Source organism: Drosophila miranda, assembly GCF_003369915.1.
Source record: "Drosophila miranda strain MSH22 chromosome Y unlocalized genomic scaffold, D.miranda_PacBio2.1 Contig_Y1_pilon, whole genome shotgun sequence".
In the NCBI taxonomy this organism is placed as follows: Eukaryota; Metazoa; Arthropoda; class Insecta; order Diptera; family Drosophilidae; genus Drosophila; species Drosophila miranda.
In genome coordinates, this window is record NW_022881603.1 from 52,718,596 (window position 1) to 52,731,486 (window position 12,891).

A 12,891-nucleotide genomic window follows, 5' to 3' on the forward strand; every position below is an offset into this window, starting at 1 on the left:
CGCAGCAACGGTGAGAGATTTTCGAATATCTTGCACGAGTATATTCCATGGCCCGCTGAGTGGCAAAAGACGCATACAGACGGGTCGGCGGAAGAGTTGAAAGCTACAAACGTTTTCTTAACCTGCGTATAGGAATGGTTTTTTCCCACCTGATCGCTACTAGCGTGTGTCGCTGTAGCATATTCCAACCGCTCCATTTTCTGGCAGCGTTGCTGCAAGAATTCGAAGAATTCCTCTGCGGTAGGTATAGCATCCGACGATGTGCAAACCCATTTGGTTTGCGTCTTCGAATCCAACTTCTGCAGCAGCATGTTGATGACCATGAATCCTGAAATCTCCTCAGCAGTTCCCAATGTCTGCAACGCTCGCATGTGTAAATTGACTGCATCCGAAAACTCCCGAAGCCTTTTAGCAGAAGGCGAGTCTACCCTCTTTAGCCCAAGAATCTTCTTGATGTGTGCCTGGAAAATAAGTCTTTTGTTATTAAAGCGTTTATTAAGTATATCCAGAGCCGCACGATAATTGGCACTGGAGAGCTCTAACGATCGAACCGAATCCAAAGCCGCATCAGCGAGGCAAGAGCGAAGGTGCTGGAATTTCTCGATGTCACTGAGCTCCGCATCCGCTTCAATCACCGATTTGAACATTGCCATAAAATCCGAGAACTCGACGTATCCACCAGAAAATTTAGGCACCTTCAGCTCAGGAAGTCGCTGCTTGTGAGCCATGATGATGGTACTATGTCCGGAATGGCTTGGCAGAGTCGTAGAATGGGCAGCGGCGTGTGACTGGCTTACTTCAACAGCATCCAGCAACTCAGCTTTCAACGATATGAAAAGAGTATCGAAGATTTCGCGCAGCTCACTCCCAATCTCGTTTTAATCGAGAGCCTCCAACTCATTATGGGCCTTATTAAATTCCTCTCGAATTTCTGCCAACATATCAAGGCGCACCTCGACTTCCGCGGCGGTCAGCTTATCGATTTTATTCCCCGCGAAGGATTCGCCAAGCCTGTGCAATCGATCATATAATGACTGACTTTTACGCTTATACAGACTCAGTCTGGAATCAGCCACCACAATATTTCCGCCCGCGCCTGTATTCGGATCGTTGTCCATGTTAACCGTTGTGCAATTCGACACAACAACGGAAAATGAAATACCGCTTAAGCGACGATGTATAGACGCGAGAGCGAGAATGCAAGACACGAAAACAAGAACCGCGGCTGCAGCTGCGCAGAGAATGAGAGATTCGACGCTTAAAGTACCGGAATTTGTCTATAAATATTCCAGCCGCACTCTCACTGAATTTGCACTTTAAACTGTTTTTCAACGTGCACCCAAATGTATTTGTTGGTATTTAAACTACCCAACAACAAAATATTGTATAACTAATAAGTGTTTTAACGGAACGCGATTAAGCAATGGTTTTATATCACGTCGGGGTCACCAATGTTTGAGATGCCAAGCTTTTTTGGCACCTATGTGTTTCAAAAACGAAAAGAGATTTCGGGTTAAACTTTATAATTCGTATTTAATCTTGGTGGCTTAGCGGAAGCCGATTGCTTGCTGTTGCCAGATAAACTTTATGCGAGATCGATATGCAACCAATGCGCAGAGGGGTTAGCATAGAACTAAACTATAGACGACGGCGTTAGATGAAAGTGATTGCCGAAGTGGCGGCAGCAGATCAAAGTAGTTGCCGAAGTGGCGGCGGCAGAGAGCCCCTTTAGCGGGAGAGCGCAGCAGCTCTGCAGAACGTCAACGTTTTACAACATAGGCGGCTCTCTCTGCTCATACAATAATAATGTTAAAGTTACGGTTATTCTTCAGCGGCTGGCCCGAACATTGACAATTGCAGAAAATAGACTATCAATTTTGGCCTCAAGTCTTGAGAGAAATTCTGTATTTTCTTTTTGGGCATGGGACTCGAAATTTGCGGGGAGAGTTGTTTGCTGTTCTTGTTGCTGCTGGTGGTGGTGCTGCTGCTGCTCATCCCTCAACTTCTGCTGGACCTTGGCCAAATGGTTTTCGGCCGGATTGGCTTGAGCACCTCGGCTATACAAGGGCCTGCGTGTGTTGGGCGTTGCTGCTGCTATTGGTGTTGGTGCTGGTGCTGCTTTGGCCCCTTGTACAACTCTTGCGCGCTGCTGCCGCTGATGCTGCTGCTGCTGCTGTGGCCGCTTCCTTTGTGATGGCTGTTGCTGCTCAACAGTGCGGACATATGGCTGCTGCTGTTGCTGTTTCTGTGGTCGGCGATGCTGCTGTTGATGATTGTCCGCTCGTGGCTGTTGCTGCTGCTGCTGCTGCTCCTGCTCAGCAATTCCGCTACGTACTACCCGGATGTACGACGGCCTGCCGCTGCCGCTGTTTGTTGCTAGCTGCTGTTGTTGTTGTTGGCGGCCCTGTCGTTGCGTCTGCTGTGACTGCTGCTGATGCTGCTGCTGCTGCTGCTGCGTACGCTGATGTTTGTTGCGTTTCTGTTGTGGGCGTTGCTGCTCGGTTTGCTGCTGTGGCTGCTGGCGTTGCTGTTGATACTGCTGCCTCTGCTGCTCACCGATGAGCCGGTTTGCCCTTAGCTGGCTACGAGCCTTTTTGTAGGCGGCACATCCCTTGTAGCAGCTCACGTGCTTGCCACTACAATTGGCGCATTTAGGACCCTCCTTCCTGGGTTTCCTGCATGCTGTTGAGGGGTGATCTCCTGCGCATTTCATGCCCTTGAATGGCCGTCTGCAATAGTTTTTTGTGTGGCCAAACTCCTGGCACCGATGGCACTGAGCTGGGTCGCGTGGCTTGGCTTGTCTCACTACCGAGACGCATTGGTTGGCCAGTTGTTTAATGGCAAGTATTGCCTCATGGCCGCCATCCGCCTTGGGCTGAATTTCAACCTCAAATATGTTTAGAGGCCTCCCATTAAAACGGTGCTTTAATCCTCGGATAAACCGGGCAGTAAATCCCAGCCGTTCCAGCTCCTCAGTAATCCAGCTGCTTGGCGTAGTGTGGTGTAAATGCCGCACTATTACACGGTAGCCCCTGTCGCTGCGCGGCTGGTGTGTATGGAGTTGGGTGCTATCTTCAGCAAGGGCGTTCTGTATGACGTTGTATGTTGCCATGTCATCGCACTGGACTCTGAGTCCACTGTTGGCCATGGATTTCGTCGTAAATTTCCCCACATTTGGATTGATGGTCAATTTATTTATGAGGGGTACAATTGCAGGCACCAGGGGCAGGAAGAGTGTAGGGACCTTGGTACTACGTATTGGCGGTTGGACGGGCGTTAAATTTACATTAATGGCTGGCTGATGTTGCGGCTGATGGTTGTCCGTCTCCATCTGTTGACGTTCAGACTCCATCCTTTGTGGCTCCCTATGTTGTTGGACCTCACACTGTTTATTTGGCGGTGTGCATATTTGACCAATCGTCGGCGTCTCTTGCTCTGACTCTATCTGTCGGGTCTCATGATGCAGTCTTTTGGCAAATTGGCTCTTAAACATAGGCGTGTCCAGTGTCAGGCAGGTAAAGTCGTCATTATCTGAATCCGTTTCGATCGCCGCGCATCTTCGTTTAGCCATTCTTTTACCAGCTTTATTCTGGTATTAGGCCTTGTCAGTGCATTATGCTCGTCCGCCTGAGTCAAAGTAGGCAGCAAGCATTTTCTGCTTCTGATAGTGTTGGTGCTTTTAGCTGTCGTCAAACGTTGTTGCTGTTGCTGGTCATTGTTTTGCTGTATGCCGTTTTTAGTTTCGGCATAAGTCAATGTGTTTGTTTTTTTTTTGGTATTGCGTAGGTCAGGGTAGCTTCGTTTGGTTTGCTGTTCGTGTTTGTGTTTTGTTTCAGCGGGAGAGAGCAAGCATCTCTCTTTTTGTCATAAGTGCGTGTGTGCATGTTTGGCGGCAAACGCTTTGGGGCTTGAAGTGACGCGCCTTCGTTTTGTTTTTGCGCCGAGGGTTCGGATGCTGAGAGAGCGCAAGCGTCGCTCTCTATGATGCTTGTGTGAGTTGTTTGGTTGTTTTTGTTTTCGCTGATGGTTTGGCGCGAAAACATATGGGCATAATCTTTGTTTTTGTTTTGGTTGTGTGCAGTTAAATGCTCTTTGGTTAGAGCGAATGCGCCGCTATTTTTGGAGCCCGTTGCGCTTTCGCTTCTGGGAGCAATTTTTGTCTGCGTCTTTGTCGGTGTCTTTGATGGCGGTTGTTGTTTTTGTGTACTAGCGTCAGTTATTGGTGGGATTGGCAGGAATTTTTTAACATATAGGCTCCTGTCCAAGAAGCGACGCTCAAATTCCAGAACCGTCGCTCCCAAGGAACTCTGGGAACTCTCTGGCGAGTCCATCTCCAACTCACCCGCTTCGGCTGATGGTTCTCTTGCCGAGTTGTCCATAACATCCATATTTTGGGTCGTCAGTTTTGGAGCAAGTGCGTCCGTTTGGTGGCCTGGTCCAGTTGCGTCAGTAGCTTGCTTTTCTTTCCTCTTCTATTGCAGCTAGCTTTCAGCTGCGTGGTCCAGATGGGATTATTGGCTTCACTGAATTACGGCACGATTACAGATGATTAGATTGCATTATTTGCAATTATTTGGCACATATTGTTCATTTCCCGGTTTAAACATTTATTTTAAAACATTTACAGTTCCACAAATAACAAACACAAGTCACTTTTTTTTCGAGGTAATTTTGATGCAAGTGCACGCCTACGTTGCGCACACTCGCCCGCCAGTTTTGCTACTGACGGAGTTTATTTCCAGCTTTTCTTATTACCCTTACATTGGCAATTTACATTTAAGCTTGACTCACAACAATAATGTTCTTTTGAATTTTTGCGGGCAATTGACATTAACATTACATTAACATTAACATCTAGAGACATGTTTACATTCTATCAGTCTGGCAGCCCTATTTTGACATTCGCAACAATTTGCGTGCATTTATACGAAGGTGGTCACAAAGAGATGAGTATTGAACAAAATTGCAACATTAATGACATTTATAGACTAATTTAATTCTATTTATTTTCTATTTCAGGTACTGGAGGATCATCGTCGTCGTCTGGAGCACTGTTGATGGCACAGGGCGCATCCACCTCAGCGCTATATGTGCACGTGTGTGTGATGCAGCAGATCACGCATCTGCGGCATCAGAATTGGCAGAGGCAGGATCCAGGAGTTGGCGTGAATGGTGATGGTGTTTGGCGAGCGACTCTGGTCCGGCCGCCCACGTTGCTTCTACCTGGAGATCTGGGGATTGGCACTGGTCCGGCCAATCAGGGTGCGTTGACCAGTGGAAATGGCCGCAAATGAGTGCGGATTTGCTGCATCCGAGTGGCTGCTGGTCCGGCCACCCAGGATGCACTGTCGATGTAGATGGAGATGGCGCGCTGGCCATTGTCGTCTGAATTGGCTGGCCTCGTCGTTGGATTGCCGCTGCTGTTTTGTGATGATGATGGCGTGACGTCACGGCCATCGGTTGACGGCAGCGTAATCGGAGGGGCGTCCAAATTGGGCCCAACTTGCAACACAATGTTGCGGTTGGTGGCGAGGCAGGTACTGGAGAGGCTGATCTTCTTTTAGCGGCAGCCTGGATGTTGATGACGACGACGATAGGGCCTTCAAACTTCGCCCATTTGGCAGGAATTGGATGGCGAAATTGACGTGGCACCTGCTGGAGAGGCATCTCTATCGGAGGCGTGGCAGGTACGTATGTTTTGTGTGAGCTTGGACCATTTTGTGTTGATGTGTGTATTGATGTTTTTCTCCTTCTAGCGGCAGCCTGTGGACTGGATGTTGGCGACGGCGATAGGGCCTTCAAATTTCCCCCATTTGGCAGGAATTGGATGGTGAATTTGGTGTGGCAACTGCTGGAGAGGCAGCTCTATCGGAGGCGTGGCAGGTACGTATGTTTTGTGTGTATTTGGACCATTTCGTGTTGATGTGAGTATTGACGTCATTTTTGGTTGGACCTGCTCTGGACCTGTGCCGTGGATTGTCAGGAGCGTCGTCAATAAATCCTAAAATGTCGTCCAATTGGCATCAGATGTGTGGTGTTGATGACGGGGCAGCTGCTGAAGGGGCAGATCTGTCGGAGGCGTGGCAGGTACGTGTGATTATTTTGGTGTTTTGTCCATATTTTGTTGGTATGCGAATTTACGTCATTTTGTTTTATTTCAGTGGCTGCTCTGGACCTGTGCGGTGAATTATCAGGAGAGTCGTCAATATATTCCAAGAATGTCGTCAAATTAGCAGCAAAGGTTTGGTCTATTTGTCGTGGCATCTGCTGGTGGGGCAGCTCTGCCGATGGCGTGTCAGGTGAGTACGTATTGGTCATTTTTCATTTTTCGTGGTTATGTGAGTTAATGGTTTCCATCTGTTTTTAGTGTCTGCCTCAGGACCGACTTTTGGGCTCATCAAAAGACGTCAGAGTAGTAGCTATCGTAGGCGTCTATGATCTCCGCTATCTCGTCGTCAAATGAATCGTCGTCCGTCCACAGGTCGTCGCCATCGTCGCTGAGTGCTTCGCAGTCCATATCAGAGTCCTCCGATACGGCTGCGGCGTCAGGTTGTGTATTGGCGGCGGGTCTTGTAGGTGTTGGTGCTGCTGCTGGTGTCTGTGTTGGAGGATTGGCCACTGCTGAGCCACTGCCCTTTGCTTCCGTCAGGTTTTTAAATTAATGTGGTAAGTTCTTGCAGTCTTTTCTCTAAGTTTTCAATTTTAACGGCGTACTCTTTTAAGATTTCCACACACTTGCCATCGCATTGGATGGCTGGCTGCTGCTGATGCTGGGGATTTCTCGGTGTCTGGAAACGTTTAGGAGTTGGCTGCACCCGTTGATCGCGCTGGCATTGGCGCCCCTTGGCCTGTGGCTGGGAATGATGGCCGCGATGCTGGTGCTGCTGCTGGTGCTGCCGACCCAAATTGTGTCCGCGCTGCTGCTGTTTTTGTTTTTGTTGCTGCTGCTGCTCATCCCTTAGCTTCTGCTGGATCTTGGACAAATGGTTTTCGGCCGGATTGGCTTGCGCACCTCGGCTATACAAGGGCCTGCGGGTGTTGGGCGTTGCTGCTGCAGCTGGTGTTGGTGCTGCTGGTTTGGCCCCCTGTCTGCCGCTTGAATGCTGCTGTTGCTGTTGGTGTTGTGGCCGCTTCTTTTGAGATGATTGCTGCTGCTTGGGGGCGTGGATATGGGGCTGCTGTTGCTGGGAAGGACGACGACTGCTCTTCGGCTGTTGCCGTTCTGCCGCGCGTGGCTGCTGCAGCTGCTCAGCATTCCCAGACCGCAACACCCTGCTGTAGGAAGGCCTGCCATTGCCTCTGGTGCCTGTGTTTGCTGTCTGCTGTTGTTGTTGCTGGGATTGGCGACTCGGCTTCGAGTTTGTGGACGTTGTTGGTCAGTTGGCTGCTGTGGCTGCTGGCGTTGCTGTTGATACTGCTGCCTCTGCTGCTCACCGATGAGCCGGTTTGCCCTTAGCTGGCTACGAGCCAGGATCCAGGAGTTGGCGTGAATGGTGATGGTGTTTGGCGAGCGACTCTGGTCCGGCCGCCCACGTTGCTTCTACCTGGAGATCTGGGGATTGGCACTGGTCCGGCCAATCAGGGTGCGTTGACCAGTGGAAATGGCCGCAAATGAGTGCGGATTTGCTGCATCCGAGTGGCTGCTGGTCCGGCCACCCAGGATGCACTGTCGATGTAGATGGAGATGGCGCGCTGGCCATTGTCGTCTGAATTGGCTGGCCTCGTCGTTGGATTGCCGCTGCTGTTTTGTGATGATGATGGCGTGACGTCACGGCCATCGGTTGACGGCAGCGTAATCGGAGGGGCGTCCAAATTGGGCCCAACTTGCAACACAATGTTGCGGTTGTTGGCGAGGCAGGTACTGGAGAGGCTGATCTTCTTTTAGCGGCAGCCTGGATGTTGATGACGACGACGATAGGGCCTTCAAACTTCGCCCATTTGGCAGGAATTGGATGGCGAAATTGACGTGGCACCTGCTGGAGAGGCATCTCTATCGGAGGCGTGGCAGGTACGTATGTTTTGTGTGAGCTTGGACCATTTTGTGTTGATGTGTGTATTGATGTTTTTCTCCTTCTAGCGGCAGCCTGTGGACTGGATGTTGGCGACGGCGATAGGGCCTTCAAATTTCCCCCATTTGGCAGGAATTGGATGGTGAATTTGGTGTGGCAACTGCTGGAGAGGCAGCTCTATCGGAGGCGTGGCAGGTACGTATGTTTTGTGTGTATTTGGACCATTTCGTGTTGATGTGAGTATTGACGTCATTTTTGGTTGGACCTGCTCTGGACCTGTGCCGTGGATTGTCAGGAGCGTCGTCAATAAATCCTAAAATGTCGTCCAATTGGCATCAGATGTGTGGTGTTGATGACGGGGCAGCTGCTGAAGGGGCAGATCTGTCGGAGGCGTGGCAGGTACGTGTGATTATTTTGGTGTTTTGTCCATATTTTGTTGGTATGCGAATTTACGTCATTTTGTTTTATTTCAGTGGCTGCTCTGGACCTGTGCGGTGAATTATCAGGAGAGTCGTCAATATATTCCAAGAATGTCGTCAAATTAGCAGCAAAGGTTTGGTCTATTTGTCGTGGCATCTGCTGGTGGGGCAGCTCTGCCGATGGCGTGTCAGGTGAGTACGTATTGGTCATTTTTCATTTTTCGTGGTTATGTGAGTTAATGGTTTCCATCTGTTTTTAGTGGCTGCCTCAGGACCGACTTTTGGGCTCATCAAAAGACGGCAAAGTAGTAGCTATCGTAGGCGTCTATGATCTCCGCTATCTCGTCGTCAAATGAATCGTCGTCCGTCCACAGGTCGTCGCCATCGTCGCTGAGTGCTTCGCAGTCCATATCAGAGTCCTCCGATACGGCTGCGGCGTCAGGTTGTGTATTGGCGGCGGGTCTTGTAGGTGTTGGTGCTGCTGCTGGTGTCTGTGTTGGAGGATTGGCCACTGCTGAGCCACTGCCCTTTGCTTCCGTCAGGTTTTTAAATTAATGTGGTAAGTTCTTGCAGTCTTTTCTCTAAGTTTTCAATTTTAACGGCGTACTCTTTTAAGATTTCCACACACTTGCCATCGCATTGGATGGCTGGCTGCTGCTGATGCTGGGGATTTCTCGGTGTCTGGAAACGTTTAGGAGTTGGCTGCACCCGTTGATCGCGCTGGCATTGGCGCCCCTTGGCCTGTGGCTGGGAATGATGGCCGCGATGCTGGTGCTGCTGCTGGTGCTGCCGACCCAAATTGTGTCCGCGCTGCTGCTGTTTTTGTTTTTGTTGCTGCTGCTGCTCATCCCTTAGCTTCTGCTGGATCTTGGACAAATGGTTTTCGGCCGGATTGGCTTGCGCACCTCGGCTATACAAGGGCCTGCGGGTGTTGGGCGTTGCTGCTGCAGCTGGTGTTGGTGCTGCTGGTTTGGCCCCCTGTCTGCCGCTTGAATGCTGCTGTTGCTGTTGGTGTTGTGGCCGCTTCTTTTGAGATGATTGCTGCTGCTTGGGGGCGTGGATATGGGGCTGCTGTTGCTGGGAAGGACGACGACTGCTCTTCGGCTGTTGCCGTTCTGCCGCGCGTGGCTGCTGCAGCTGCTCAGCATTCCCAGACCGCAACACCCTGCTGTAGGAAGGCCTGCCATTGCCTCTGGTGCCTGTGTTTGCTGTCTGCTGTTGTTGTTGCTGGGATTGGCGACTCGGCTTCGAGTTTGTGGACGTTGTTGGCCAGTTGGCTGCTGTGGCTGCTGGCGTTGCTGTTGATACTGCTGCCTCTGCTGCTCACCGATGAGCCGGTTTGCCCTTAGCTGGCTACGAGCCTTTTTGTAGGCGGCACATCCCTTGTAGCAGCTCACGTGCTTGCCGCTACAATTGGCGCATTTAGGATCCTCCTGCCTGGGTTTCCTGCATGCTGTTGAGGGGTGATCTCCTGCGCATTTCATGCACTTGAATTGCCGTCTGCAATAGTTTTTTGTGTGGCCAAACTCCTGGCACCGATGGCACTGAGCTGGGTCGCGTGGCTTGGCTTGTCTCACTACCGAGACGCATTGGTTGTCTCACTACCGAGACGCATTGGTTGGCCAGTTGTTTAATGGCAAGTATTGCCTCATGGCCGCCATCCGCCTTGGGCTGAATTTCAACCTCAAATATGTTTAGAGGCCTCCCATTAAAACGGTGCTTTAATCCTCGGATAAACCGGGCAGTAAATCCCAGCCGTTCCAGCTCCTCAGTAATCCAGCTGCTTGGCGTAGTGTGGTGTAAATGCCGCACTATTACACGGTAGCCCCTGTCGCTGCGCGGCTGGTGTGTATGGAGTTGGGTGCTATCTTCAGCAAGGGCGTTCTGTATGACGTTGTATGTTGCCATGTCATCGCACTGGACTCTGAGTCCACTGTTGGCCATGGATTTCGTCGTAAATTTCCCCACATTTGGATTGATGGTCAATTTATTTATGAGGGGTACAATTGCAGGAACCAGGGGCAGGAAGAGTGTAGGGACCTTGGTACTACGTATTGGCGGTTGGACGGGCGTTAAATTTACATTAATGGCTGGCTGATGTAGCGGCTGATGGTTGTCCGTCTCCATCTGTTGACGTTCAGACTCCATCCTTTGTGGCTCCCTATGTTGTTGGACCTCACACTGTTTATTTGGCGGTGTGCATATTTGACCAATCGTCGGCGTCTCTTGCTCTGACTCTATCTGTCGGGTCTCATGATGCAGTCTTTTGGCAAATTGGCTCTTAAACATAGGCGTGTCCAGTGTCAGGCAGGTAAAGTCGTCATTATCTGAATCCGTTTCGATCGCCGCGCATCTTCGTTTAGCCATTCTTTTACCAGCTTTATTCTGGTATTAGGCCTTGTCAGTGCATTATGCTCGTCCGCCTGAGTCAAAGTAGGCAGCAAGCATTTTCTGCTTCTGCTAGTGTTGGTGCTTTTAGCTGTCGTCAAACGTTGTTGCTGTTGCTGGTCATTGTTTTGCTGTATGCCGTTTTTAGTTTCGGCATAAGTCAATGTGTTTGTTTTTGTTTTGGTATTGCGTAGGTCAGGGTAGCGTCGTTTGGTTTGCTGTTCGTGTTTGTGTTTTGTTTCGGCGGGAGAGAGCAAGCATCTCTCTTTTTGTCATAAGTGCGTGTGTGCATGTTTGGCGGCAAACGCTTTGGGGCTTGAAGTGACGCGCCTTCGTTTTGTTTTTGCGCCGAGGGTTCGGATGCTGAGAGAGCGCAAGCGTCGCTCTCTATGATGCTTGTGTGAGTTGTTTGGTTGTTTTTGTTTTTTTTTGTAATGTAATTTAATGCGAGTGCACGACCAAGTTGCGCACACTCGCCCGCCAGATTTGCTACTGACGGAGTTTATTTCCATCCTCCAGATGGAGGATATTAGGGCCTTCCTGGAGGAGCAACAGGCGATCGTGGGAGAAGGGGGCTATCGCGCCGGTACTTCTCGTCAGCGACGGGCGTCTCTGCTCTCGCGTAGCGACGAGGAGGATTGGTGCGATTGCTCCCAGTTCCTTCAACTGCTGGCCTCGCCGTTGGTGTCACCGGCGCCATCGGGGCACGACTCGGTGTCGCCGACGGTGTCATCGGATGAGGGCGCCGAGGAGGGCGACGACGAGGTCATATGCACCGACGGCCCGAGCGCGCCAACCGCTCAGGAGAAGGCCAGATGGAGACGGCAGCAAGGGTCGGAGCCGGAGACGAGGAATGGAAGGCCGCTGACCCTGCGCGACAAAATCGAGGCGGTGAGGCGGAGGTTTCAGGAGGCGACGCCGGAGGAGAAGCGCCGGATGCACCAAGTGCTGGAGAGGGCACGGGCGATCAGGCGGCGGAGGCACGAGCGGATGGAGGCGCGGCGGCGACAGGCGGAAAGAGCCGCCAGTACGGAGGAGCACGGCCAAGAGAGCGACGAGGCGCCGCCACCCTTACCATTCCGGGTGGTGCTGCCGCCGATGCAGCCCCGGATCGACGAGGCGGAGACCGAGGGAACGCCGCCCCAGGCCACGAGCAAACAGGCTACGAACCCCGAGGCCGAGTGGCAGAGGCGGCTGCAGCAGGCCGAGGAGGAGGAGGGCGAGCTGTGGCAACCTACGCCACCGGCCGAGGATGACGAGGGCCCCGAGAGGCGGCAGCCGCAGGCCGAGGAGGAGCAGCACCAGCAGCACCAGCAGCCGCATCACCAGCAGCAGGGGCAGGAGCAGGGGCAGCAGCAACCACAGTGGAGGGGACCGGAGGCGGCCGTAATGGGACCGTATGTATCGCAGGAGGTGCGGACCGCCGTGCGCCAGGGGATGGTGTGGCACCACCAAACCCTGCACATCACGTGGGCCTCGGGGCCCGCCCGAGCGAAGCCCAGCCAGAGGCCGGCTCCCGGGTGTGGGAGGAGAGTCCACGCGGCAGCAACAACAGGGACCCGCGGAGGAGGGACCCCGGACCCGCCCCCACGACCTCAGCGGCAGCAATGGCGACGGCGGAGGCAGCGACGCGGACTGCAGAAGCGGCGAAGGTGACAGCAGAGACGCAGGCCGCGGAAATGGCGACGGCGGCCCAGACGGCGACGGCGGTCCAGACGGCGACGGCCGAAGCAGCGGCAGACACGGCGACAGCGGAGGCGGCGACGCGAACGGCAGAGGCGGCGACGACGGCAGCCGGGACGCAGACCGCGGAAACGACGACGCAGCCCCGACAGCGACGGCCGAGGCAGCGGCAGAGACGCGGGCCGCGGAAACGGCGACGGCGGCTCAGACAGCAACGGCCGAGGCAGCAGCGACGGCTTCGACAGCACCGACGGAGGTGGAACTCGAGGCGTGGGAGCGCGGACCGTGGGTGTGGCCCGCACCGGAGAGGTCGACGGCGGCCGAGCGCCCGGCTCTGAAGCGGCAGGCCTCCTGCCCGGAGCCCTGTGCAGGACCGAAGCGACCGGCCCTGC